The following is a 13,070-nucleotide window of genomic DNA, read 5'->3' as shown; positions in this document are numbered from 1 at the left end:
TGGTGGTTTTCTACGTTTTCTACCTTTCAGCTTCCGTTTACTTGGGAAGCGAAACGGAGAGGAAAGGGACCTCACCGCGTCTTCCACTCCTCATAAGACATGGGGATTTCTCTCCACGTTGCCTGAGACAAAATGGACCAGACAGCAAAGATCTCTCTCTCTCTCTCTCTCTCTCTCTCTCTCTCTCTCTCTCTCTCTCTCTCTCACACACACACACACACACACACACACACACACACACCTCACCTGTTGCCAGTACACCAGACTGTGTTTGCAGGAGGTTGGACTTACAACTTTTACAGAAAAGAGAAGACAAACTGTGGAGCCTGTGCACTACAATACTGACCTATCAGGCAGATGCGTCCAGCGGTACAGTAGAGGCAGGACCACTCAGGGGGAAACCAACTCCCTTCTGGTTAGATCTGGCACCCTCTTCACAGGAGGGAATGCATACCTTATGTGGTAGACTTACTTGGTCAAAGCCTGTGGTTAGAGAGATCACAGACAGGACCTATGTGGACTCTGCTAACGTAATCAAAATGCCTTCTAAATATTTGTGCTCATGCCCTTCGATTTGTACAGCTTTCATCATTGGCCAGAGGAGCATCTTTGACAGTGGGACACACGCCTACACACGTACAAATAAATAAATGTCATTAAACGTTTTTCTAGAACTGGAAAACAAAGATGAAGATGGTCTGACTGATTCTCATTATCGATTCTAGAATCAGGAACCAACTCGCCGGTTCTATAAAATGGTGTCTGTGTGAGATGAACGGGTAAGCTTGGCATTATTGGAAGAGTCAGGAAGAGAACCGTGAGAGAGAAAAGACTGGTTTTGTTGTCCCATGTTACTTTCCTTATAAGACTAAAACTTCAGCTGGGCAATGGTGGCACAGTTTTAAACCTAGCACTCAAGAAGCTGAGCAAGGTGGATCTCTGTGAGTTCAATGTCAACCCAGTCTACATAGTAGTTCTGTGTGTGTGTGTGTGTGTGTGAATATATGTATGAATATATATTCAATATTCAATTTCCTTACTTAAAAGTATTTTATTCCATGTCATCTTTCTCTCCTCTTTTGCTCTCTCTCTCTCTCTCTCTCTCTCTCTTTCTCTCTCTCTGTGTGTGTGTGTGTGCATGCACACTCATATGTCTCACAAACGCCACATGCCCAGCACACATAATGATGCAGAAGACAACCTGTGGGATCCATTTTCTGCTTCCAGTCTGTGAGTCCCAGGCCTGAACAGGGGTTGACAGCAAGCCTCCTTAGGTGCTGAGCATTCTTTCCAACCTCAGTCTCCTTCTTATGTTGATTCAGGCTCACTCAAATGCTAAGCCTAAAAGACTGGACAGTTTAGATATGTGTTACTTTGATAGAATGCACTTAACAAAAGTGACCATTCTAGCTTGCCCTCTTCTGAAAAGGCTTATATAAGAGGTGAATCAGAATAAAAAAAAAAATGCCCCTGTGAACTTTGTAAATGATTCTATCGGCCAGGGCCTAATGTGTGAGAGCTAAAGACCAGTCATCTTTAAATATGGTGGCTTAGGCTAGGCATGGTGGCTCATACCTATAATCCCAACACTCAGGGGAATCTTAAGTTCTGGTGTAGCTTTTGTGGGAAAGACTGGGATATAAACCTTCAAATTAAAGGATTGAATTAATGAATAACAATTGAACTCTGACAGTGTTCAGCCCTGTGGATTCAAGCCTTGATAGATAGTTATATTTTATCATGGAGGACTTCCAGTTGAGCCTCTTGCAGTTAAGTGGATGTTCTTGAGGATGTTGTTACTGGCTGTTTTGTAAGGAGCATTGCAAATGGATAGTGGGTTTTGTGTGTGTGTGTGTGTGTGTGTGTGTGTGTGTGTGTGTGTGTTGCAAATGGATGGTGGGATTTGTGTGTGTGTGTGTGTGTGTGTGTGTGTGTGTGCTCGCGCACTTATGGCTATGACACTAGCTTGCCCCTAGATTAGTCAAGTCCATGTTTGGATTTCTGTTACAATGAGTCAGCCCTGTAGGCATGTATTCAGTCAGCTGCATTTTGCTTCCAAGGCTGCTTCATAGCATATCTCTAGGGGTGAAAGGTCATCCACAGGCAACCCAAAGACTGTCAGAGTTCTTTGGGTACTCATAGTTTTGTTTTCAGTGTCGACAAACAACAAAGAGGGAGAAACTTGGAAACACTAACTGATTCAGAAGAAAATTGGAGAAAAAAAACAGCAATGTATTAAGGCTGGTAAGCTCACTCTCGATAAGAAGATCACATCTAATCGCGAATGACAAAATTAGTTTTTTCAATAATGGGAAAATAAATCAAAATGAAATCTCAACTGAACGCGCATCGGTTGGTTCCCTTATCTGAGTCAAATGCAATTTACAAAAAGGGACAAAGTAGGTCAAAAGACAAGGAAACTGTTTTCTAAATCTGATTGTCCAAACATGCCTGCTATAATGTTCTACTGAAATTAAAATTATCTCCTATTTTTCATGTTTTGATTGAGGATAACATCAAAATCATTCTTGATCACAAAATAATGTGGTCTCTGCTTTATTGGATTTGGCTGGGTTCTCTGCACAGGACAGTAAAAAACGGTAACTTACCACATCTTTAATAAGTTTGTTTTGCAGAGAGCTGTCCTTGGAAACCCTAGGTTGGGCTATCATATACTTCTTCTGACGGGCAACCAAATCACAGATCCATCACCAGATAGATCTGTCCTTTTCTTAAGATCCCCAAATGTCCTGAGGTTCAGGAAACTGCCAAAAAGTAGTCTTTCTAGTTCAACTTGAAGGCCAAACAAAACACACACACACACACACACACAAAACAAAACAAAACAAAACAAAACAAACAAACAAACAAAAAAACCAGGCCCTAAAGCCAAGGTTTCAGAAGAGTTTCCCCAAAAGGAATTCATAAGTGTTGGCCTTACCAAGTCAACCTTTCTTTCTCAAGTGTCTGCTTATATCAAGCCAGACAAATGTCAATATCACAACTCGACAGACACTGTTTTAGGTACATAACTAAGGCTTCCAACTATGTCTTGTCAGTAACAGTCCTTGAATCTACTATGTGTGTAGCTATGGTGTCCTGAAAACAAAATAAATTAATAAAAGCTAGACACACTGCATTTCTTTTACAAAACATAATGCACGGAGTTGCTATGGAACATAGTTTATTAAGACTCCTTAGAGCCAGGGCGCAGTACTCTGAAGTGTCACCAAGATTCTAACCAAATAGTTGCCCATTCGTGTATATGCTTCTATGTCACTGATGCTCCCATGTTACTGTTTTCCTCTCCGCCTTGGGGTAGCAATATCATGAATCCATTTTGTTTTGAAATTCTGAAAATCCTGACTCAGTCCACTGGTATGACCTCAGTGTTGCTTCCACAGTGCCATCAGAAATTGTACTCAAACATGCCCAGCACTGTCCATTCCCGTCCATGGGGCTCCTTGATTGATAACAACGCACTCTGGCCAGTAGCTGATTGTAATGGTTTCAAGGTGGCCTCACAGCCAAACAAAAGGTTTCTAGAAAGCCAACACTTCACATGCATATGAGCTAATTACTGATGATTCGCAAAACTCAAAGGTCTAAAAAAGGAAACCCTATTGTTACAAAGAAAAGCTGTTGGCAAGGAAATTTGGTTGTTTCTATAACATGAAGTTAATGTCAATAGAAAAAGTTAGAGACAAAAGACATATAATGAGAAAGCTAATGTTATTTTCAAAAACTAATTATTTTATATAATTTATAAAAATGAGTAAAGGCGGATTTTACTTAGAAAAAAGTCATCCAATAATCCTGGTATGTAATGTACTATTAATAAGTAAACATTAGGTTAGAATATTAATAACTATAGTCCTCATTCTATTACATTAGATTCTCAGAATAATAAGTTACTATTATAGTAATAGCCTCATAATTATAATTTATTCCCTTTGATGCACACATTGCCAGTGTATATCTGACCTCATCCTCAACCCCTGGCAACTGACTTTCTACTACACTTCTATGTATTCAAATAATCACTACATTTCCCCTAAGTATTTAAGATTATACTAGGCACATTGGAAATTAAAATATGCAACAAATATTCACCTATTTTTGTAGAATCTAATATCTTTCAAGGTTTGTTTCTAACGTTTTATTTGAAGTGAGCTTTGGTAATTTAGGAGGTTTCCTCATTATGTATGACAGTCCTGTGAAGAGATGAGACTAACTGGACAAAAGTGCAGATGAAACTCTAAAGGGCAGTCAGTGAACTTCTGGACACAGCTAGTGATGGTGTCCTGGGTTTCACTACATGGACACTGCTCGTGTCTGTCCAGTCCAGAGCTGACCTTTTCTCAGCCAGGGTGCCTTTTCTTTATGCTAATAGAATGGTTTTAGTCAAAACTCAGTTTGCATAGAAAATATTCGATGGAAGGAGAGATATTAAAATAGAAGGTCTTTAGTCATTAAACTGTGTATTTATTCTCAACGTCTTGCCAGTATTATTTTCAAACACATATTTTTAAAGCATATGAGGTCTGGAGAGACAGTCCAAGAGTACGTTCTCTAAAAAGATAGCAGATGTTATATGAAATAGGTGCACGGTATGAAATGGTTCAAATATTAGTTTAATTTTTGCTCAGGTAAAAGTCCAAGGCTTCTAGGCTGGGAAAACAGCCGAGTGGGGGAAGTGCTTGCTGACCAAACATAAGAGTTCAGGGGCTGGAGAGATGGCTCAGAGGGTAAGAGCACTGATTGCTGTTCCCAAGGTCCTGAGTTCAAATCCTGGCACCCACGTGGTGGCTGACAACCATCTGTCATGTGATCTGATGCCCTCTTCTCATGTGTCTAAAAACAGTTACAGTGTACTCATAAACATAAAATAAGTAAATAAATCTTTATTAAAATAAAGTTTAAAAAAAGAGAGAGTTTGATTTCCCAGGATCCATATTATAAGACAAGAATAGTGATGTGCATGGGTCATGAGGAATCCCTTTTCACCTAGCTACAGATCCAGTGAATGATAGTGGAAGTTAACCCTTGACTTCCACAGATATACAGAGATGAACACATATAAACACACACACACACACAAGTCCAGTGTTTCTAACTTTTATCAATTTGTGGATTTTTCAGTAATTTGTAACTTAGGATGCTTCTCTCATTAGAAATGTCTGTCCTTCAGAACATCGTTATCACGTGCAACCAACAGGCAAACCGGAAGTGTGTGCCCAGAAGCACATTCTTCTTAAAGTCTTCGACCCAGAAGGAAAGTCTATCTTACATGGGGACATTGTATTAATGCCAGGACAACTCTAAGTGTTAAATGACCTGGGAAATGTAGTGTTGCTGTGGTAAAAGAGGTGAGATTCTGTGTGACTAGCTAGTAGTTGAGAGGGAGTAGGAAAGTCCAGGGGAATAAGTTCACAGTGATAAAGGGGCCTGGTTCCCACGGGGATTTAAAGGAAGTTAACTGGTGACTTTCTGCATGTGTGCAATTGTACAACAGAAATGGACACCAAATAGTAAAAACTCAAAATGCCTTGCCTGAAATAGACTCATTTCAATCCAGCTGATTATAAAGGCCTGCTCTGTGGATACGACTTTGACTGATGGACTCTTTGGGGACATTTATTTATTTATTTATTTATTTATTTGTTTGTTTGTTTGTTTGTTTGTTTTTAACCAAACTCCCTAGTTTGAGAAAAAATTCCAAGGGAGCTTCAGATGGAAAGAAGTCACTTATGAGTACCCAGAGACTTGTGGGATTGTCATTTTCACCTTTATATCTTTTTTTTAACTTATTTTTTAACAATTTCACACTTGTATATAATTTGTATTTTTTATCTCATTTTCCCTCTCCTGTTCCATTCCCATTTCTGTGGAACCCCTTCTTTTGCTGAATAAGTCTCTCTCCCAGCTCCACACCTTTTTAAGTGACCAGCTGACTTTAATCAGGGCTGTTCCCATGAGAATAGGTGTGAAGTTTTTTACTGAGACATGGGCAGCTTACTAGTGCCACAAGACTGAAGAAAGATTAGTTCCCTTCCCTAGGCAAACATCAACTTGTCAAAAGCTCCTCAGTTAGGGATGAGGCCTTGAGAAGTCCTTCCTCTACTTTGTGTCTTCTTAATCAAATAAAACTCTTTGCAGAGAGAGCCACAGCAGTATATGCCTTTGATCCCAGAACTTTGCAGACAGAGACAGACAGATCTCTGTGAGATCAAGATCAGCTTGGTCTACATAGTGAGTTTCGGGCCATTCAAGGCCTCATGATGAGAACCTAAATTGAAAAAAAAGTTCTGCAGAGACATCTGTAATTATTCTGTTGTCCTACGGTAACAGTAGAGTGCTGCCTCAGTCAAAATGCCTCAAAGAATTCTGACTTACAGCGGAGCACTAGCAATGTGAACAATTAACTGTCAACACAATAAGACACTCCTGTTGCTTTTAAAAACAAATATCCTAGCTGTTCAATTTTACCAGTGAAGACTCAGGAGCCACCTGCTGCCTCAGAGAGGCAAAGAAAGCACCCAGCTGAACTTCCTATTCCACAGAAGTCCCACCCCCCTAAAAAAAAAAAAAAACAAAAAACTTGTTCTCCTTCTATCTTTGAACTCAATGTCCCTCCATTCTCCTTCCTTGGGTTCACCTCCTCTCAACTGGTTGCTTGCTCTGCCTCTTGACCTGTGGTGACTACATTTAACCCTGTTTACAGAAAACTTTTTAGAGTAAAGGTGCCTGCCAGGGCTGAATCACACCACAACAAGGTTTTTCCAGTTCACAATCATGGAGTTCACAATGTGGTCAAATGTCCTTCAACACACTTTATCACAAGCAGAGATTTTAAAACCCTTTCCGTCCACGATCCCTTTCTCAGAGATATGCTGAAAAGATGTTTTCCACCAAAATAAGGGCCCAGGCTGAGAAAGACAAAGAAGGAGACGAAGGAACTAGTCATCCATGCAAGAGATAAAGACAATCCACAGAACTTCTGTTCCTCAAAATCCTCCCACGGAACAATTTGCCCTGAACACGAAAGCAATGTTTGTATGTCTGCGATAAGATTTACATAGCCAGAGAGAACTAGGAGAAGCTTACAGAGAAGAAAATGGCCAGAGAGACCCAGTCCATAGCAAAGATCACTGCTCTTTTCCTTTCTTTCTTCTCATCTCTCCAATCTCCTCCCTCTTTCTTATTCATCAAATGATTATATGATATACACAAATGAGAGAGGGGGCAAGAGAAGTTGGAACACAGAGGACAGATGGGTTATAAAGCAAAGGAGTAGAACAGCTGTGTTCTACTCCCACGAAGAGGAAGAAAGCAGGGATAGGGCAGGACCTCAGGCATGTCTTCTTGTCTGCAGCCGTAGTGGACAACGCCATCGTGCCTACAACGTCTATCTCAAAGTTTGAATTTACTGGTGCTATTCAAGGAAAATGCTGGTTTTGTCCTCTCTGAAGGTCACATCCTGACCTAACAAAAAATAGCACAGGCAGGAATGGCATCGGGCTGCCACTGCAAGGTCCTTCCAAACTGACAAATGAAGGCACACCTTGTCTTTGACTATGAGACCTCTGATTTTTTTGTAAAAATCACTATCTCCCAAATCTTACCCCTTATTTGGCTACTTTTGCAGTCTACTCTTCTGTTTGATGATCACACTTCCAGGTGCACTGTGGGAAACAAAGTCTCCATCTATCATAGAATGCATCCTATTGTTTTACACTAAACTCTTCAGGATAACCAGGGTGTTAACCATTAGGCAGATCCTAAAACCAGTGTTTTGAAGATGTCAGTCTAGGCCTTGTAAGACTATGTGGAGAAATAAATCTAAATTTCTTTTGATTGTTGAGTGAGAGATGATTAGTATTTAGCTTGCTCTCACTAATATACAAAATGAGGTAGAAGGCTCCTTTGTATCTCAGTATCTATGTCTGAAAAATGGTGGACCTGGAAATAATATAATAGATCTTAGGTCAGTAAATATTTATAGTAAATGCTAATTTGTTCCAACTTGTTGAGGGCCACCTATTAAATGGTAGACTTAAAATCCAGGTGTCCAATGAACTAGAGGAATATATTCATAATAAAGGAGAGAGTTGATGAATCTGAGAAGCTAGGGAAGCATTTCAAGAGAAGGGCATGTGGGGGTGGGGTGGGGAGGGCAAGAACTAAAGAGTTTATTCAAAGATTAGAATTCTGTTTGGCCGGATGTCAAAGGACTGTGCTTCTCAAAGCAAACAGAGGCAATTTGTGCCCACAAAGAACAAGAGAGTGTAGCACGATATCTTGACTGAGGATGGAACTCCAGTTAAAGTGAAGACGAAGAAAGATTTGAGGGAAACCAGACAAGGAAAAGCCATATGAGTCGGAAACCCAGCGAGCACGGAGCCCCTCTGAGTCAGCGCAGGGAACCCGCAGCCCATATTTGCTTTGGCATCGCTGACCTCAAACATGCGCATTCTTTACTTTGTCTGGTTTTATTACACTCGTTTAAATGTGCTGCAACTAAATTTGCCAGCAAAAGTAGCAACCAGAGTCCACAAGAACATAAATGGTGGTTTTGTGGAAAGATGGAATAACAGGTTCGGTTTGTTTCCGAGGCCTTGGCTCTATCTCAAATTACAGAGTGGAGTTAGGATATTGACCAGGTGCACACAATGAGTAACAGTGGCAGGGACCTTAACAGGGTGGTTTAAGGCAGAGGCCCTTCTGGTTTAAGGGGTGAGGCAGTACGTGGGTGTCCCAAAAGAAGAGGCTCCAGAGGACATGATCACAAATAGGCAAAGGGGCTCTGTTTGTAAGAGTCAAAAGCTAGACTCCATCCACGTGAAGGAATTGTGTGCCTTACCCCAGACAAGCGCCACAGCCTGGGTATGATGATTCACAAGTACAGCCCCAACCCTACTTCCTCCGCATCTGAAGTCTCAGGTGCCTGGTTGAAAATGCACCGAGAATCCAGAGGCTTTCTCAAAGACAGATTTGGAAATAAGAATAGTTGCTCTATCCCCTTGGGGTTTTGAACCTAGGGATATTTAAAAAAAAAAAAAAACGGATGAGTGGATAGGTACATCACAACTTTGACAGTCCCTCTGATGCTCTTCTCGGTGCACGAGAGACTTCCAAACAAGATTCAGCTTATTAAAGTTTTGTGTAAGTTGCAAAGTGGTTAACAAGAGACTGTGTCGGACTGAAATCAGCTCAGCAAGGAGTCTGGCTACATATGACCATGAAGGACACCAGTGAAATATACAGTGTCCTGTAAAGGCATTGGCCCTGAATGCTGTCTTTGAATGTCCCTAACAAAAGTGAGAAACTGAAATTTCCCTGATTGGAAATAAAGAAGACAGACAGTAGACTTTGAAGAGCCTCACTATCCTCTGGCAGTTGAGAGAGCATGTGGATGCCTACGCTGTATAGCGGTCTAATTGATGGCGTCTCTTCCAGCCCCTGGATACACAAGGCCTTTGCAGACTGTGTTGCTGCCCTGAAGGCTGTTGATATTTGCTTAATATGCGAGATCAAAGCAATCAGAAATTTTCTACAGCGCACATTTCTTCAACCCTTACTCTCTTTTCCGTTACTGATTATTGGATATTGTCTTATTTAGCAGTCTAGTAATTGTCTATTTGTCAATTACTAGACTGCTATAAAATAAAAGAAAAAACTGAGTTTCTAAGAAGAAAATTTAAGAGTGGGGTATGTTCAGATTTCAAGACACAGTAGAGCTAGGAAATAAGAAGTTGGAACAGAGTCGATTCACTTCTTTTTAGAGTCACAATTTTCTTTCCCCACCGCTCCCTTTGTTATGTGTCTGTCTGAGCTATGAAACATATAGGTTACTTCTCTTAAAGTTGTAAGAAGTCCCATGAATTTGGGAGGGAAAAGGCAAAACTGATTTTATTTCTGTTTCTAGTTTGTTAGTAAAATGGCATCTAGGTTTCATGCCATTGTACCTCTAAATTTAGCATATATCAGAATTATCTGTTAAGAAAGATTGTTAAGCTATGTTGAATGTTTCTGATTCTCTTCTCTCTAGCATGGGACCTGAAAATTTGTATTTTCATGCGATTCTCAATGATACTGATCAAGGGAATGACTTCAAGAACTACTTGTGTGGGGGCTGGGAAGCTGGCTCTGTGGGCAAGTGCAAAGACCTGAATTCAGATCCCCAATACCTTACATAATAGACGACTCCCAGAACCCCAGTGAGGAGATGGGGGTAGAGACAGAAAGATTCTTGGAAGCACATGAACACTTGATGTTGTCCTCTGACCTCCGAGTGTGCTTTTACAGACACAGGCTTATCGAAGGGCTAGCTAGAGGTGTGGCTCCCTTGATACTGAACTTGCCAGCAAGCATTAAGCCCTAGGTTCTATCTCCAGCAACATATAACCAGGCATAATGGCAGGTGCACACACACACACACACACACATGAACATACACACATTTACACACACTTATTCTAGTGTGCAAACTAGTACAGACTGGAGAAGAAAGAATCAGAGGGCATGTGGTATGACTTGGCAAGGGAAGGCTCCCACATATGTGATGTGAACTGGCTGTGACTGGGGTTCTTCCTTCTACAGTTGTGTGTGTGACAAGCCATTATTTGTAAGGGAAATGATACTTGTGCCTTTTTTTAAAAGTCAAAAAAAACAGAATAAAGAAAAGGAATACATACACTGGCTGCATCGCTTTGCTTGTCTCCATCCAGGTCTTCTAGAAAGTCTACTCCAGCCACATTGCTCTGCTTGGAACAGGAGCAATGTGTAGCCCTGTTGACTGCTCACCTGATCAGCTATTAACAGCATTGCCCGTGCTCTTAGAAGTGCGTTCACTCTATACTCAGAAGACATCCTTCACCCCTGCATCCTCTCCACACCTCTCCATCCTGGAAGCAGACTTGGTCAGAAAACCTACCTGAGCGGATGCTAGCCTATGGGACCAGTCAAGACGTTTCCTCTCGAAAAAGCAAGCAGCACCACACAAGCCAGGGAGATGTCAATGGTAGTCCCTGTTCCTGGAATGTCTGTGGGGTCAGGACTGTGTTTTCCGTGTTCATGATGAGGCAGAGGAAGTGGTGGGAGAGAGTCAGAGGGAGAGAGAGCCGCGTGGAGAAACTGTGAAACCAGAAGGCCTCATAAGGGTTTGCCAGGATAGCTAAAACTCCTTAACTTCCCTTTCCTGGAGCCAGCCAGCCCTCTGAGCCAACCTGCCTGCCTGCATGCTGGAAATATCTCCCGAGGGTTCTCTAAGACCTCCAGGAATCGCTTATCTCGCTTCTTTTATGGTAGCTACATTGAAAGGACCCCTTTCTCGTACAAATCAAAACACAATCAAACTTGTCCACAGACCAGGACTCTGGGAACTGAGACAAGCTAGCCGAGAGTTTGCATGTAGCTTTGGCTATAGTATGAGTCCTAGGTTAGCAGAAGCTACAGAGTGAGACCCTGTCTTGAAATCGAACCAAACGAATATCACAGCAAAACACAGTAAAAACGTTTTGAAGACAGCTGCCGGCTAAGCACAGGCCAAGGTACCCAGAAAAGCGCCATTCAATGTGGTGTGTTTGCTTTCTGAGCTGTGTGGAGATACTGTGTTCTAATCGTCTCTAATTCTTAATCTTCTTGTGTTTGGGGGACACTGGTTGTTCTCCTTTTTCTGTACAGAAGTAGGAAGTGTGATTCTAACCCCCGGCTGCCTTCTAACACCTTCCAAGAAATTACCCGTGGTATGTTTTAGCTCCGAGGTGGGAAGATTTCTCAATCATGACACAAACTTCCTGTAACAAGTTTCAACACAAACTATAAATAACCAAGGCGGGCCATCTGCTTCTCATCTTTTTATATAATGAAGAACGAGGACAAAAGCTGCTTGACGTCATCAACTTGAAGGAGTCTGTTGCCCTTTGAAGCCAGGGCAAACGTTTTCTTCCCTCTTACCCTGAACTTCCTGGTGTGAGCCGTGCTCGCCCGCCTAAGTGCGTGCATTGTTCACGGGTAAACGGGATTCAGCGTAAGGATCGCTTTGATGAATCCATGTATCTTGGCTAATGGGCGTTAGTGTCAGCTGCGATTGTCTTTTCCTGTTATGATCCTCCATCTTTATACCTACAGCTGGGCTATAATGATAGAAGTTCCTTTTCATGAACAATTTATCTTTCAAAGAATTTCATTGTGTAGGGATTGGACATGTATTTTCTTGTGTTCATTGCTTTGGTAATTAGATTCCCAGACACAGCCTTTGAATTTTATTTTATTGTATTTATTATTATTATTACTATTGCTATTACTATTATTGTTATTATTATTACTACTATCATTTAGGTCCCTTCTCTTCTGCTATTCGTCTCTGTCTCCTAACTCCTATTTCCTCTTCTTTGCTGGCAAGGAGTAGGGTTTTGAAGGATCAAATGAACGGAGGTAAGGCAGGGACAAGTAAGAGACAGCTCTGTTTACATGGCATAGCTATTCATCTGGAGAACAGAAGTGGAGTGGCCAGAAATAAAAGTGGGGCAGCTACAGGAGAACCCTTAGCACAGGGTATGACATGAGTCTTCTTACTGGAGACTGTGAGCTTGTCTCCTGCAAGCCTAAAATGGCCTTTACTCTGCCTCAGAACCTGACAGACATTCTCACTGCTATGATATTTTCCTACCCTTCTGCCCTCCGTGTGGAGTCCAATTCAGTCACCACACCCATCCTACCCTGTGCAAGGCCTGGGAAGACAGCCCATGCTGTAAGCTTAGAGCATATTGGTAGGGTCAAAGAGATGCCTCTGTGCTTAATGGTGGTTGCTGCTTAAGCCTGGCCACCAGAATTCAACATACGCACACGCACACACACATGCACACAAGCACACACAAGCACACACAAGCACACACACACAGACACTTCCCCTCATATCTCTGTCTCTCTCTGTGTCTCTTTCTCTCTCTGTCTCTCTGTCTCTGTCTCTGTCTCTGTCTGTCTCTCTCTCTCTCTCTCTCTCTCTCTCTCTCTCTCACACACACACACACACTCCTCCTCACCACACACATACATGCACATACATT

The sequence above is a fragment of the Apodemus sylvaticus genome, chromosome 2, assembly GCF_947179515.1.
Source record: "Apodemus sylvaticus chromosome 2, mApoSyl1.1, whole genome shotgun sequence".
NCBI classification, from domain to species: domain Eukaryota; kingdom Metazoa; phylum Chordata; class Mammalia; order Rodentia; family Muridae; genus Apodemus; species Apodemus sylvaticus.
The sequence above is the reverse complement of the archived record's forward strand: the minus strand, read 5'-3'. Positions refer to the sequence as shown.